The following is a 16,151-nucleotide window of genomic DNA, read 5'->3' as shown; positions in this document are numbered from 1 at the left end:
ACCCATTAACTGTGCTAAACAGCCCCGCTCATTCCTGAGACAGACAGCACTGGAGATGACTATATAGTCCCTTCAATATGCTGCTGGGTTCTGTCTGCTAGCCTTTTGCTGAACATTTTTACATCTTTCTAATGGATTTTGGCCTGCAGATGTCTTTTCTTATGGCATCTTTCAGTTCAGTTTAGTCACTCAGTCATGTCTGACTCTTTGCGACCCCATAACTGCAGCACACCAGGCTTCCCTGTCCATCATCAACTCCTGAAGCTTGCTCAAACTCATGTCCACCGAGTCCATGTTGCCATCCAACATCCCATCCTCTGTTGTCCCCTTCTCCTCCCACCTTCACTCTTTCCCAGCATCAGGGTCTTTTCCAATGAGTCAGTTCTTCACATCAGATGGCCAAAGTATTGGAGACTCGGCTTCAGCATCAGTCCTTCCAATGAACATTCAGGACTGATTTCTTTTAGGATGGACTGGTTGGATTTCCTTGCAGTCCAAGGTACTTTCAAGAATCTTCTCCAACACTACAGTTCAAAAGTATCAGTTTCTCAGTACTCAGCTTTCTTTATGGTCCTACTCTCTTTACAGAATCTTTGGAGTTATGTTAATGTCATCACAAAATGAGTTTAAATGTGTTTGTTTTGTACTTTTTGAATAATTTAGGATCTGTTTTCTATTAAGTATCTGAGACAAAACACCAATGAAGGCATCAGGTGCTGGGTTTTTCCCTGTTGGGGTCTTATTACTGCTTCAGTTTGTTTACTTGTAAGAGGTCTACTCAGACTTTCCATTTCTTCTTGAGTCAGCTTTGCTAGCTTGTGTGTTTCTAGGAATTCATCCATTTCATTTAGGTTAAGCAACTTGTTGACACACAACTGTCCCATGTTGTCCATTTTTTAAATCTTTAAAACAAAGAACTACTGGTGTCACTGATTTTCTCGAGTGCTCCTCTGTTCTGTTATCCCTGCTCTAAATTTCATTATTTGCTTTGTTCTGCTAGCCTTGGGTTTATTTTGCTCTCTTTGCCTATCTAATCAAGGGCATCGTCTCACCAGCCCCTGACAACAGCCAGGGCCTCTCTCCAGACATGCGTCACTGGGTGGACAACAATCACAGATTGGAGAGGACCAGGCGACCAGGCACTTTTGACCCCAAACTGGCAGTCCAGGTCTCTCCCAGACTACAGTTTCACCGTGAACCTTGCCAGCCCCCAGGCTTTGGTGGCTGCCATGGACGGGCTGACCTGGCCTCTCACAGACCACAGCCTCAGGTGTTGTCTGTGATCTGGAAACAAGAGGACTTGCTGAAGTTTGCAAAGGGCCCTACCCACCACCACCAGACTCTGCCTCTGGGTGCTTCCCTCACACCCTCCAGGCTTGGGTCCCTGGTGCCTATGCCCTTGGGCACTACAGAGCATCCATCCGTCAGATCTGACAATGGCAAAGCTGGTCCTTCCATCCAGCCACCAGTTCCCCAACATGGAGCCCAGGACCAGTAGAAGCTCCCACTCCAGGATCTGGGATCAGCTAAGGAGATGATGGCCTGGACTCAGCGGCTGGGAAGGCGCCCACGTGCTCAGTGTGCACTGCAGGCCGAAGCAGAGAGGATCGTGAGCTTTTCCAACGTGACCTTGGCCCCCTCATGGCCAGGGGGAGGAGATGACTGCCCCATCCCTTCTCTGGGACAGCCCCTCCCAGTTCCAGCGTGCCTCACTCCCTCCATACCCAGAGGGGACCAAGATGCCCCAGCTCCTAGAAGCCCCTGGAGTTGGACGCTGGCACGGGGCGCACGGGGTCTGGGCTCTGACGATCCTCCACTCCTTGGGGGCCAGGAGTATACGTTCCGTCCTCAGCATCCCCACGGCCCTCAGCCTCCAGTAGCCCTTGTCTTCAGCTCCACATGCCCTTGGCAGCCTCGGGCACGTGAGGGCTGGGTCTCAGGGTCTGCAACGTCAGCTTCTCGCTGCTCTCCAACCAGCAGGTGAGGGACCTCCTGCATCCATGTCAGCCTGGGCATCAGAAGAGCGACAAGGGCCAGAGTGCCCTGCTGATCCCCCAGGCCCCTCACTCGGACCTCTTTGGTCCAGACGGCACCCGAAGGGCTTTGATGAGAAGCCCTCTCTGGGCCCTCAGGGCAGCAGGCTCCTCCCTGAGAGGAGCAGGATGACTGCACAGCCTCCACTGAGCACAGGAGGAGACAGAACCCCCGCAACTCTGGGGGGTTCTCTAGGATCCATGCTATACGGGCTGGAACACCGTCCAACAAAACACCTCTGAATCTAGGAGCTGAGAAGTGGGGGTTCTGACCAGACAGCCTGTACCTTGTCCCCCTTGCCCTGCAGTGACATCTGACCCCTGTCCCCACACTCAGAGTCCTGTGTGGTCTGGTCCAGACACTCTCCCCGGTGAGCACCTCTCATCCCCACCCCAGGCTCCCTACCGCCTTCCTCCCCCAGGGACCCTCCCAAGCTCCTCCCCACCCCGACACCCCCATCCACAATGGACTCACCTCCAAGGCTGGGCTCAGAGCCTCAGGTTCCTGTGCAAGGACAGCCTTTGGGGCCAGGTTGGTCTGGACTCAAACCCACGGCAGGGCCACGTCACAGCCCGTGACAGGCCAGCTCGTGTGGTGACTCTCTGAGCCTGTTTCCTCCACTGAAATCGGGATCGGTGCCTCTGACCTTGGGAGAGGGTGCTGGGGATCAAAGCAGGGAGAGGAAGACACCCAAAGTGCTTGGACTCAGGAGGTCCCCTGTCTGGGGGAGCCCAACCCAGGACAAGGTCTCAGTGTGGGCTCAGTGGACATGAAGAGCCATGATCTGACCGCCCTAGTCACGGCTGGACTTGGTCACTTAGACTTGAATGACCTTGAGTGCTGGGACCGCTGCTCATCTACAAAGTGGGGTGAAATCACTGAGAGACCAGAGGCCTCACTATTAACCGCTACTGCCCCCCAACTCTCACCCCTAGGGGTGCTGGGCGCCCTTCTCCATGGGCTCCCTCTGACCCTCGGCCACCGGCCAGGCCTGCCCTAGGGGACAGGCTGGACCTCAGTCTTGGGGCGCTGTCAGAAAGACAAGCAACGTGGGCAGAGGACGCGCGGACGTGGTGGTCTCCCCTTCTCCCTGCCGAGTCGGGTTCCAGCGACTCACCCAGCCGGGCCCTGGGGTCCAGACGGAGGGCTGGGGGTTTGCACGGTGACTGTCCTGCCTCCTGGTCTCCAGGACCACCCCGCCAAGCGCTTGGCGGCCAGCCTGGCTGCGGTGGGGGTGGAGTCAGAGCTCAAGGGGACACAGGCCCCAGAGCAGGGGACTGGGGGGCCCGGCAGGACGTTCACGACCGGGAGGAGCCGTTGGCGGTGCGCGCGGCGGGAGGCGGGGGACGCGCATGCGCGGTGCGGCTGCAGGGGGAGGGGTGACCGAGGCCCCGCCCCCCTGGCGGGTCACCCCCACGCCCCATCCCGAAGCAGGGGTGGGGAGGGCTGAGAGCCTGCAGCGCACCCCCAGCCCCCAGGAGGGAGAGTCAGCGCAGTGACTGCCCTGAGCCTCCTGAGCACTTCTTGTCCAAGCCCTCACGGGACAGTTAAGAAACAGGCCAGGAGAGGGGCAGGGACTCCGCCCAGCACAGCGCGTGAGCCCCGCGCAGAGGGGCAGGCAGGGTTCCAGGCTCCGAGGCCGGGCTTCAGCCCTGCCATGGGGTTTGCTCTGGGAACCAGGCAGCCTGAGGTCCTGAGGGACCCTGCCCACCCACCCTGCCCACCCCTCCCACGTGGGACCCTTTCCTTTGGGCATCCACACATGGGCTCAAGTGCGCACGTGTGCGCGCGCGCGCACACACACACACACACACACACACACACACGCACACACACACGCACACTGAATGCCCTGCTGGGAGTGGACCCTGGAAGGAGATGAGGAGGAAGAAAGAGGTGGGAAGAGGCCTGACGGGACCCACCGCTGGGGAGGGCACGGGAGGCGGTTCCCTGCTGCCTGGACGCCTTCATTTTATCTCCCAGTTATTGAGCGCCTGTTCCATGAAGGCTTCCGCCTGCGTGTGTGCTCAGTCCTATTTGACCTTTTGCGATCCCATGGACTATAGTCTGCCAGGCTCCTAGGTCCATGGAATTCTGCAGGCCAGAATACTTAAGCAGGTTGACAATTCCTACTCCAGCGGATCTTCTTACCCAAGAATCGAACCCGCAGTCTCCTGCATCTCCTGCGTTGGCAGGCAGACTCTTTACCACTGCGCCACCTGGGAAGCCCCCTACCCCATGCAGGCGCCTCCTAAATGCTGGTGGCAGAGCCATGAACACAGGCTGACAGATAAGATCTTCATGCCCAGGCACACATGCCTCCCAGGCAGGTTTCGTTCTCAGGAGATGGGTCTGACAAGAGGCCTAAGTAAGGCTCCTGGAGTTCCATAATCCAGGCTGGAGGAGAAATGAGCTCCCTGGGGACCTTTTAGCATCCTATCACCAGGACGGGGCTGGGAGGGCACAGGGCCCCCCTGGGAATGTGAAGCGTGTGCTTGCTGCCTTGGGGAGAGTTGTAACATCCTCTGTCTCTGACCCTGGAACCCTGTGTCTTCTTCCAGCTTCTGGGAAATGGTGACAGGCTCAGTTGTTAGTGTGCAAGTGGGCCCAATCTCAGACCCTTCTTAGTTCTCAATGGACCAAAACTGAAGTTGCTCTCCTTGGTCCAGCCGACAGCATTGGGGCAAAGGACTGAGGGCTTGAGGAGGGCAGAAAGGGCTTAAAGCAACTCTTAAGAACCACGATTTGGACAGGAATGGGTTTGGGGCTCCAGCAAGTGCTGGATCATGGTAGACTGGATTAGAGGGCAGCCTCTGGACCAGTTCTTTGGGTCTAAATCATGTCTCTACCACTTACTTTGTGTAGGTCACTTCCTCTCTCTGGGCCTTGGTTACCTTTTAAAGGTAAGAATCAGGTGAAGATTAATGAGCTAATACAGGGAAAGCTCTTAAGAAAATGTCCGGCACACCGAGAGTTCTATAGAAGGTTTTGTGCAGTTGGCTCAGATCAGGGCCCCTTGGGCAGGACAGGGGGCAGGGGCTTGGCTGGTGGGAAGGGCGTGGAGGCACAGCAGGCCCAGAGGACGACGGGGCTAGCTATGGGCTGCCATCCCCTGATACCTGTCCAGCTGTCTGTCTGGTTCCCCAGGAGGCCAGCAGGGGTAGCAGTGCCCCCCAGTAGAATCGGGGGACTGTTACCGGGTGGGCAGAACCTCTGGGAGAGAGAGGAAAGCACCCTGAAATTGACTGCTTGGCCAGGTCATCAGGTGCGGGAGAGATGGGAGGGGCTTGGGGAGGAGGAGAGGGTGAGGGGCTGATGGATGAGCGGATAGTGAGAAAGAGGCGCAGCTAACTCCGGAGACACTCGGGGCTTCTGGCAGCCACCTGTGCTCCCTGTTACCAGATACACAAGGGAAGGGAAACTTGGATTTGAAAGAACCTGGCTGGGGTGACTAGGGCCAGTGGAGTAAGGAATCCAAATTTATTGAAAAGCAGACAGTGATTTTACTAACAAAGTGGGTTTCATCAGGAAAGGCAAGAGGATTGCTATCAGGACACGCATACCACAGCAAAGACTATAGGCAAGTCCGCGAAACAGGAGAACAGAGTTACTCTGCAGAGAATAGTAGGCAGCTGGGAAACTGAGCTTTGGAGGAAAATCCATTGGAGGAAAGTGCGAGTTCAGGGCTGGTGAGGGCTTCCCATTGGCTGAGCTGCTTGCTTTCCCACTGGCTAAGAAAAAGTTACCCAAAAAGGCAAAATGGTTGTCCAAGGAGGCCTTATAAATAGCTAAGAAGCAAAAGGCAAAGGAGAAAGGGACAGATACCCAACTGAATGCAGAGTTCAAGAGAATAGGAAGGAGAGATAAGCCTTCTTAAGTGAACAATGCAAAGAAATAGAGGAAAACTATAGAATGAGAAAGACTAGAGATCTCTTCAAGAAAATTAAAGATACCAAGGGAATACTTCAGGCAAAGATGGGCACGATGAAAGACAACCTGTACGGACCTAACAGAAGCAGAAGAGATTAAAAAGAGGTGACAAGAATACACAGATCAGATCAGTCGCTCAGTCGTGTCCGACTCTTTGCGACCCCATGAATCACAGCACACCAGGCCTCCCTGTCCATCACCAACTCCGGGAGTTCACTGAGACTCACGTCCATCAAGTCAGTGATGCCATCCAGCCATCTCATCCTCTGTCATCCCCTTCTCCTCTTGCCCCCAATCCCTCCCAGCATCAGAGTCTTTTCCAATGAGTCAACTCTTCGCATGAGGTGGCCAAAGTACTGGAGTTTCAGCTTTAGCATCATTCCCTCCAAAGAAATCCCAGGGCTGATCTCCTTCAGAATGGACTGGTTGGATCTCCTTGCAGTCCAAGGGACTCTCAAGAGTCTTCTCCAACACCACAGTTCAAAAGCATCAATTCTTCGGCGCTCAGCTTTCTTCACAGTCCAACTCTCACATCCATGCATGACCACTGGAAAAACCATAGCCTTGACTAGAACGAACCTTTGTTGGCAAAGTAATGTCTCTGCTTTTGAATATGCTATCTAGGTTGGTCATAACTTTCCTTCCAAGGAGTAAGCATCTTTTAATTTCATGGCTGCAGTCACCATCTGCAGTGATTTTGGAGCCCCCAGAAATAAAGTCTGACACTGTTTCCACTGTTTCCCCATCTATTTCCCATGAAGTGATGGGACCAGATGCCATGATCTTCGTTTTCTGAATGTTGAGCTTTAAGCCAACTTTTTCACTCTCCACTTTCACTTTCATCAAGAGGCTTTTGAGTTCCTCTTCACTTTCTGCCATAAGGGTGGTGTCATCTGCATATCTGAGGTTATTGATATTTCTCCCGGCAATCTTGATTCCAGCTTGTGTTTCTTCCAGTCCAGCATTTCTCATGATGTACTCTGCATATAAGTTAAATAAACAGGGTGACAATATACAGCCTTAACATACTCCTTTTCCTATTTGGAACCAGTCTGTTGTTCCATGTCCAGTTCTTAACTGTTGCTTCCTGACCTGCATATAGGTTTCTCAAGAGGCAGGTCAGGTGGTCTGGTATTCCCATCTCTTTCAGAATTTTCCACAGTTTATTGTGATCCACACAGTCAAAGGCTTTGGCATAGTCAATAAAGCAGAAATAGAGGTTTTTCTGGAACTCTCTTGCTTTTTCCATGATCCAGCGGATGTTGGCAATTTGATCTCTGGTACAAGAATACACAGAACTATACAAAAAAAGTCTTAATGACCTGGATAACCACGATGGTGTGGTCACTTATCTAGAGCCAGACATCCTGGGGTGTGAAGTCAAATGGGCCTTAGGAAGCATTGCTACAAACAAAGCTAGTGGAGGAGATGTAATTCCAGCTGAGCTATTTCAAATCCTAAAAGATGATGCTGTGAAGGTGCTACACTCAATATGCCAGCAAATTTGGAAAACTCAGCAGTGGCCACAGGACTGGAAGAGGTTCGTTTTCATTCCGATCCCAAAAAAGGGCAATTGGAGCTGTTTCCTGGGGGGTGAGGCTGGTGTGTGTTCTGGAGAGGGTCAGGCTGCTTCCTTGGAGATGATCTGAATGACCAGGGGAATCTGGTATTCACACTGTAGACTGTGGTATTCCCTGGGCTAAGACAGGAGAGTCAGGCTTTATAAAATAAACAGTAAAGGGAATTCCATGGAAGGCCAGTGCTTAGGACTCTTGTGTTTTCACTGTAGGGGGCATGGGTTTGATCCCCGGTCAGGGAACCAAGTCCCACAAGCGGCATGGTGAGGCCAAAATGTAAAATAAAAATAAAATATATAACATATATAAACTAAGTGAATAATAAAACAAAACGACAGTGAAGACCTTTGTCTCTGCCCCCAGGCTGCCCCTCTGGTCCCAGGGTCTGCTCACACACTCGGACGCTCCCATGTTCCTGGCTCTGGAGGCATCTATCTGCTGTCTGTCTCACTTGGGACTGGCAAATTTTATTCCATCGTGATCCCATTATTCCCACAGAACTCCCACTGCAGCATGGAATCTGCCAGCCTCTCCTCCTCACCAGCTGCTTCATGAGCTCTGGGGGCAGAGAAGGGCTGGGGTCCTGCTGAACAAACCCAGCTCAGTTCATTTCAGTCGCTCAGTTGTGTCCGACTCTTCGCGACCCCATGGACCGCAGCATGCCAGGCCTCCCTGTCCATCACCAACTCCCGGAGTTTACTCAAATTCATCTCCATTGAGTCGGTGATGCCATCCAACCATCTCATCCTCCATCGTCCCCTTCTCCTCCCACCTTCAGTCTTTCCCAGCATCAGGGTCTTTTCAAAGAGTCAGCTCTTTGAATCAGGTGGCCAAAGTATTGGAGTTTCAGCTTCAACGTCAGTCCTTCCAATGAACACTCAGGACTGATCTCCTTTAAGATGGACTGGTTGGGTCTCCTTGCAGTCCAAGGGACTCTCAAGATTTGTTTTCTCTAACACCACAGTTCAAATGCATCAAATCTTTAGCGCTCAGGTGTCTTTATAGTCCAACTCTCACATCCATGCATGACCACTGGAAAAACCATAGCCTTGATGAGATGGACCTTTGTTGGCAAAGTAATGTCTCTGCTTTTTAATATGCTGTCTAGGTTGGTCATAACTTTCCTTCCAAGGAGCAAGCGTCTTTCAATTTCATGGCTGCAGTCACCATCTGCAGTGATTTTGGAGCCCCCAAAAATAAAGTCAGCCACTGTTTCCCCATCTATTTGCCATGAAGTGATCGGACCAGATGCCATAATCTTAGTTTTCTGAATGTTGAGCTTTAAGCCAACTTTTTCACTCTCCTCTTTCACTTTCATCAAGAGGCTCTTTAGTTCTTCACTTTCTGCCATAAGGGAGGTATCATCTGCATATCTGAGGTTATTGATAATTCTCCCAGCAATCTTGATTCCAGCTTGTGCTTCATCCAGCCCAGCGTTTCTCATGATGTACTCTGCATATAAGTTAAATAAACAGGGTATCGATATACAGCCTTGACATACTCCTTTCCTGATTTGGAACCAGTCTGTTGTTCCAGGACCAGTTCTAACTATTTCTTCCTGACCTGCATACAGGTTTCTCAAGAGGCAGGTCAGGTGGTCTGGTATTCCCATCTCTTTCAGAATTTTCCAGTTTATTGTGATCACACGGTCTAGGCTTTGGCATAGTCAATAATGCAGAAATAGATGTTTTTCTGGAACTCTCTTGCTTTTTCCATGATCCACCAAATGGTGGCAATTTGATCTCTGGTTCCTCTGCCTTTTCTAAATCCAGCTTGAACATATGGAAGTTCACAGTTCATGTTCTGTTGAAGCCTGGCTTAGTGAATTTGGAGCATTACTTTACTAGAGTGTGAGATGAGTGCAACTGTGCGGTAGTTGAGCATTCTTTGGCACTGCCTTCCTTTGGAATCGGAATGAAAACTGACCTTTTCCAGTCCTGTGGCCACTGTTGAGTTTTCCAAATTTGCTGGCATATTGAGTGCAGCACTTTCACAGCACCATTTTTAGGATTTGAAATAGCTCAACTGGAATTCCATCACCTCCACTAGCTTGTTCATAGTGATGCTTCCTAAGGCCCACTTGACTTCACATTCTAGGATGTAAACCCAGCTGCTCCAAAAAGCCACGCCATGGAAAATGCCCCAGGCTTTAGCCCCCAGGCCAGAAGAGCAGCATGCAGGGCAACGAGGCAAAGAGAGCCCCACAACCGCATGAGAACACTGGTGTGCACACAGGGAGCACGTCCTCTGTGGCAGCAATTCAGACGGTCACCGGGGCAGAGACGGGAGCAAAGAAGGAAAAGACCAAGATTCCACAACCAGATATGTGCTACGGTATTTTATAGAGTCTGTGTTAATTGGGGAAGAAGAAACAATACATGAGGGCAAAGCACATAAATTTGAAAAGAGGAAATAATCAGCTGGAACTAACAATTGTTACCACATGTCAAAGCGGCTCACATCCTCTTATGTAAAAAGTCCCGAGGGATCTCCCTGGTGGCCCGGGGTTAGGACTCAGGCTTTAACTGCTAAGGGCACAGGTTCAACCCTTTGTCAGGGAACTAAGACCCTGCAAGTGGCGCAGCTGAACCTGCTTGCGGACTCCGTGCCTGGCCCTCGCCCCGGCCTGCGGCCCCCTCCAGAGCTCGGCTGACCCTCCCGTGCCCCGCCTCACCAGAGATGAAGACCTCGGACACCACCAATGTGTTCAGTGCCGCTGGCTCCACCGCCCACCATGACTTTGTCCTGAAGATGCTGACCTTCACCAGAGGGGTGAGGCCAGGGATGGAGCCAGCTTAACCCTCCCCCACATGAAGCTGGAGGGGCTCAAGGTTGCCAACAGCACCTTCTCATCACCCCCCGAGCTGGCCAGTCACAGGGTGCCCTGCCGGGGTCTACACTCAGCTGGGAAGCCAAGCACTTACAGACTCAAGAGACCAAGACCAACTGGGCACTTTGTTTCCAAAAAGACAGTCCAGACCACCCGAGCACACTTCACCTTGAACTTCTGCTGCCAAGATGACACTTGCTGCTCAACAGGCCGACCTGACCTCCGGTGGCCCACTCACAGCCTTCTCACCTTTGGGCCAGCTCCAGCGTCAGAGCGCGCTCTGGCTTCCCCTCCAGACCTAAGCCACGCCCATCTCCACTGGCTCAGGCATCACTTTGGGCACAGCTGCCAGAGGCAGAGCCGGCCCAGCCCTGGAGCCCGTCCACCAGGCTAGCTCCGGCTGAATTTCCGAGGGGCGCTGCCCACCAGCATGGTGCCCTGTCCCCCACCCAGGCCCTGTCCTCTGTGCACCTGCCCCACACCTTCCCGGATGCAGGTCACACGGTCCCTGGGTGTGCCCATGGACACCCCAGAGCACCACTCACCCAGTGGGTGCGACCCCTGCGGAGCTGGCCCCTCCATCAGTCACCTGGTCCCCCCTACAGACTCCAGGGCCAGGGACAGCTCCCACTCCATGGCCATGAGCAGCTCAGGCAGGGCACCGACCTCGGCCATGGGGACGCTGCCCTGCGCTGCGTGAGCACGTGCCCAGCTCCACTCTGCAGCGTGTCACGACAATGTGGGCTGTGACCCCGAGTCCCCTGATGCCCAGGAAAACAAGGTGATTATGCCACCCCCCTCCCCGAACAGCTTTTCCCAGTTCTTCCTTCCGGTGACCAGTCTCTCCCTCCACACCACAGAAGTGGCCAAGAGGCCCCCAGTGCTGGATGCTGGCATGGGGCGCCCCGCACAGTCCAGGGCCTCTGCTGCTCTCGCCATCCATGGGTTCTGGGAGTCGACACCGTCTTCATCCTCCGGGACCTCGGGCCCCCGCGGGGCCTCCAGCCTCACCTGGCTGCCCACATGTCCGTGGAGCCCCGGGCACACGAACGCTGGGTCTCGGGGATTGCAGCCCAGCCCCTCACTGTCACTCTCCATCCGGCAGGTGGACGACGCTGCATCATCCGTGTCAGCCTGGACATGAGAACACAACACGGACAAGAGCTTCACGCTGACTAGGAGGGCGACACCTCGGTCCCCTCACTCACACGTCCCTGGGTACAGACCTCTGCACGCTGACCGGGAGGGCGACGCCTCGGTCCCCTCACTCACACGTCCCTGGGCACAGACCTCTGCTGAATGGCCGCCTCGACAAGAGGCCATCTGTGGACCCTCCGGGCAGCGGGCCCCACCCTGAGATGAGGCAGACGACCACCACAGCCCCTACTGTGCGCAGGGGAAACTGAGGCGGCCTCCTCCTCCTGGTAGGTCACTGGAGACCCATGCTTGGGGGCGGGCAGTTAATGTGCCCTCCATGCTCCCTCCAAATCTAGCATGCTGCGGATCTTATAGGACAGCCCCCTCATGTCCTGTCCCCACACACAACCCGCGGTGACCTCTGACCCCCGGCCCCACACTCAGAGCCCTGTGTGGTCTGGTCCAGCCTCCCTACCCCTTGAGCACCCCCCGCCCCCACCCCAGCCTTCCTACCGCCTTCCTCCCCCCAGAACCCTTCCAAGCCCTCCCCCTCAGAGCCCCCTGCCTGCAGCACCCCCTCCCCACAGCCCCCCCCCCCAAATGACAGACTCTCCACCAACCTGGTTCAGAGCTATCTCCAAGGCTCCTGTGCTAGAACCGATATGGGGGTCAGAATGACCTGGGTTCAAACCTATAGCAAGGCCACATCCCGGCCCCGTGACAGGCCAGCTCCTGCGGCGACTCTCAGAGCCTCAGTCTCCTCCACTGAAGATGGAGTCAGCGACTCTGACCTGGGGAGAGAGGGTTGGGATTTAAAGCAAGAAGAGGAAGGCGCTCAAAGTGCTGGACTTGTGTCCAGTGTCCTGCCATCAGACAAGGGGCAGGGTGCAGAGGAGGAGGGGCAGGGGACCTCCCCCCCACCCCGCCATGCCCAGACTCAGTGTCTCCAGCTCCATTCCCTGGGACCCGGCCAGGCCCTGGGCGGGACAGTGGGGTGGAATCCGGGTACCAGGACGGGGGACACCTTCCGTGTCTCTCTGGTCCCCAGGCCTTCCCAGCAAACAGCCAGGGCCTGTGGCCCTGCCTGGCTCGGGTGGGGGTGGCCCCAGGCCTAACTGGATGAGGGGGCTCAGAGCCAGGGGCAGAGATGCGGACCCTGGGCGCACCACTTGGACGGCCGTTACTGGCGGGCGTCCCCGCGGGGAGGTGGGGTCTGCGCGTGCGCCGTCCACCGGCCTGCGTGCGTCTCGCGCGGGGTCCACCTGCTTCGAGCCGTTGGTGGGAGGCCCGCGCATGCCCAGAGTGCTTCCTCACCAAACCCACCCCGGAGCCAGGAGCTGGGCTAACAACATCTCCTCCAAATACTTCTAATGGGGCAATTGGTAAACTGAGGCCAGAGAGGCAGGAACTGGCCTGAGGCCACGACGTGGGCCGAGTCCAGAGGAGCTAGGAAGATTCCACCTCCTAGGTCAGGGATCAACCGTCCGGGGGAGGGGTTTACTTTGGGAATGAGAACCTCTAAGATCCTGGAGCTGCCAGCCCCTTCCCATCTGGGGTCGTTTCCTCTGGGTATTGCCATGCAAACGCAGATGCTGGAGCACGCACGCACGCACACACGCACACGCACACACACACTCTCTCTCACTACACTCACACACACACTCACCACACTCACACTCTCTCTCACTGCCCTGTTAGGGATCAGAGGGGAGTGAACACTAGGGAGGGGACAAGAGAAAAAGAAGACAGCAATTGTGGTTTTGAGACAGCTCTGCCACGGGGGCAGGGGCTTCCAGTCTCTTGACAACAGGCCTGGGCTTATAGCGTGATGAAGGGAGAGATGCCAGAATGATGGCAGGGGGTCCTGGAGGTGCCCAGAGGTTTTTCTTGCATCCTAGAGACTGCACCCCGCCCAGCCCACTTGTCTACAGATGCTGGAGGCAGCAACACGTTCTGCTGCGTACCAGGGTCTGAGGCTCTGGCCTCAGCAAAGCCTGTCCTGAAAGCCTTTTTCAAAGCTGTAGACCTTGGCTCCGTCTGCACCCCGGATGCCTCAGGGTGTTGGCCCGGAGGCACCCAGAGGTGACACAGGGAGGACCAGGGCAGGCCACCACTCTGATCCCTCCTGGGCAGTCCTGTGTCCCCTGCCCCCACCATGTGCATGCGTGGAAGGGAAGGGGAGAAGGGGCTTATGTCAGAGCAGGAGCAGGCTGATGAAGAGTCAGAAGGCTGGTGGGCTGGTCATATTCACTTCCCAAGTCAATGCTGGTGTGATGTCTGGGGAGACTTCCTGTTCAGAAGCCACCCAGGAATCTACCCAGGGTTCCACCAAGGGCTTTGCCTCTTGAGTGGCCATCGTCCCAACCCAAGGAGTCCGGGCACCTCCCTTCCTCCCCTCCCACCATCCGGCCCCTGGCTTGGCCAGGCGCCGAGTCAGTTTTCACGTCTTTGTAAGATTCTTCAAGCCAATTCCTTTATTGGAAATGAATTTCAGGACAGAAATGTGAGTGTTTTTGCACTGCTTGTTTTTTCGAACTGTCCCTCTATGTCTGAAGATTAGCCCCGTGTGAAAAATGGATCCACCCTGAACCTGGATGAGCCCTCAGGGAGAGGGTGGTCACAGCAGACCCCTTGGAGAAGCCGCTGAAGCGCCTGGTGCCCGCTTTCCAGGCCAGCGACCTCTCCTATGTCACCAGCTTCCTGTGCGCCTACCGAGCCTTCACCCCCGCCCAGCAGGTCCTGGAGCTGCTGTTCAAGAGGTGAGCGCCCCACCCCTCCCTGGCACAGCGGCTCCCTGCCCACCTACCTGCTGTGTGTCTCGGGAATGTCACTTTACTTCTCTGAGCCTGAGTCTGTTCACATGAAAGCTGGGCTACCAAGAGGCCCGACCTCATACGGTTGTCAGGACCATCAGATAAGTGTGGATCATGCAGCCCCGTGCCCGGCCTTGTGAAAAGGGCTGCTGAGGGATGGAATGGTTTACACTAAGATTTTCTTCCCTGCTCCCCACCCCCCATGAAGAAGCTCTCTGCTTCCAGCCCTAGGGCAGAGACATTTTCCAATTTGTAAAGGAAGCTCAAGATCCTATCTTGGGGTCCCCTCCTGGGATTAGCCAGAGCAGGGATCACTGGGGGCTGGAAGAGAGCCCCAGGCCACTCAGGTGTCTGTAAGGTGCTGGTTGGGGTTCATTCATTCAGCAAATCCGTATGCAGCACCGGCTGTGTGCAGCGCAGCCAGGCCGGAGCAATGAACAGAGCAGCCGCGGCCCTGCCTGCCCTCCTGCAGTTCCCTTTGGTTGGGGGGGAGGTCAGAGTGGGGGTGGGGGGGCCAAGAGTGGGGTGGGGGGCCCAGAGTGGGGCTGGGGGGTGGACAGGAGTGAGTCAGTCTCCCCAAGAAGGGAGAGGTGGTCACCGTGGACAGAGGGCTTGCTCCAGCTGAGACTGCCCGCCCCTCACTGCTGACCAGGCCTTGGCGTCCAGATGGGCAGGGGGAGCCCAGAAGCCTGGCCCCCAGGGGGTGCTAGGGAAGGGCCGAGAGGAAGGAAAGGCCAGGCCCTGACTCTGCTGCCCGCCCGCCCACCCCCAGTGCTGTCTCCTCCATCCTGGGCACCTGGCTGAACCAGTACTCAGAGGACTTCTGTCAGCCCCCCGACTTCCCCTGCCTCAGGCAGCTGGTGGCCTACGTACAGCTCAACATGCCCGGCTCCTGGCCCAGCTAGAGCACGCGGACCTCGACGAGGCAGAGCCGGAGGGTGAGGAGGGTGGGGTGGGCGCTGGACTCAAGCGGGTGCCCCCACGGCAGAGCCAGAGGGTGAGGAGGTCAGGGTGGGCGCTGGACTCAGGGGGGCGCCCCCACGGCAGCTGTCGGACGGGGAGCAGAGACTGGCCTCAGACCACCTGTGTGGGGACTGCCGTCGGGGACAACGTCGTGTTGTGGGTTTGGGGGCTGAGGCTTCTCCAGAAACCTCTGGGATGTGGTCCTGTCTTTAGAAAGGCAGGCGTGTGGGTGGTCTCTGCTCCTCTGCAGCTCCAGCGTCAGCTCCATCCGGAATCAGAGGTGACAGGAGCCAGGTGCAGGGGCAGAAAGGTCAAGGCAGCCCCAGAGCCTGCGTCCGCCTTCAGCTCGAGCGCTCCCCCTACTGGCGGCTCCAGAGCGGCGCCGACACCAGCACAGGTTCCATTAGCAGCTCCGGAATGAGACGAGGAGGCCGCTCAGGTCCTCCCCGGGACCCGCCCCCGGGGCCAGCTCCCAGCCCACACCTTCCACCTGCTTCCCAAACAGGACTTTTCTTCCCCGCTCCCCCGTGATGGGGCTTTTTGTCTTCAGTTCAGTTCAGTGGCTCAGTCGTGTCCGACTCTTTGCGACCCCGTGGACTGCAGCAGGCCAGGCCTCCCTGTCCATCACCAACTCCCGGAGTTTACCCAAACTCTTGTTCACTGAGTCGGTGATGCCATCCAAGCATCTCATCCTCTGTCGTCCTCTTCTCCTCCCGCCTTCAATCTTTCCCAGCATCAGGGTCTTTTCCAGTGAGTCAGCTCTTCGCATCTTTTTGTCTTGGGGCTTCTTTTTTTTCCTCTCTACACTCTTATATTAGATGATTTAGAATATTCAAATATAATAGTATTTCAGCCGTCATCATTTTG

General features: G+C 55.6%; 1 long non-coding RNA gene across 1 annotated transcript; it reads right to left on the bottom strand.

Moving 5' to 3' along the window:
* Positions 1–782: 782 nt before the first annotated feature.
* On the bottom strand, positions 783–3,389 carry LOC113901791. Its single transcript, XR_003513535.1, has 3 exons — positions 3,152–3,389; positions 2,509–2,694; positions 783–2,008 (listed from the first exon to the last, which is right to left on the bottom strand). It is a non-coding gene; the product is annotated as an uncharacterized LOC113901791 (long non-coding RNA).
* Positions 3,390–16,151: the final 12,762 nt, after the last annotated feature.

Source organism: Bos indicus x Bos taurus, chromosome 11, assembly GCF_003369695.1.
Source record: "Bos indicus x Bos taurus breed Angus x Brahman F1 hybrid chromosome 11, Bos_hybrid_MaternalHap_v2.0, whole genome shotgun sequence".
Taxonomy (NCBI): Eukaryota; Metazoa; Chordata; class Mammalia; order Artiodactyla; family Bovidae; genus Bos; species Bos indicus x Bos taurus.
This window is presented reverse-complemented; position numbering and strand designations above follow the sequence as displayed.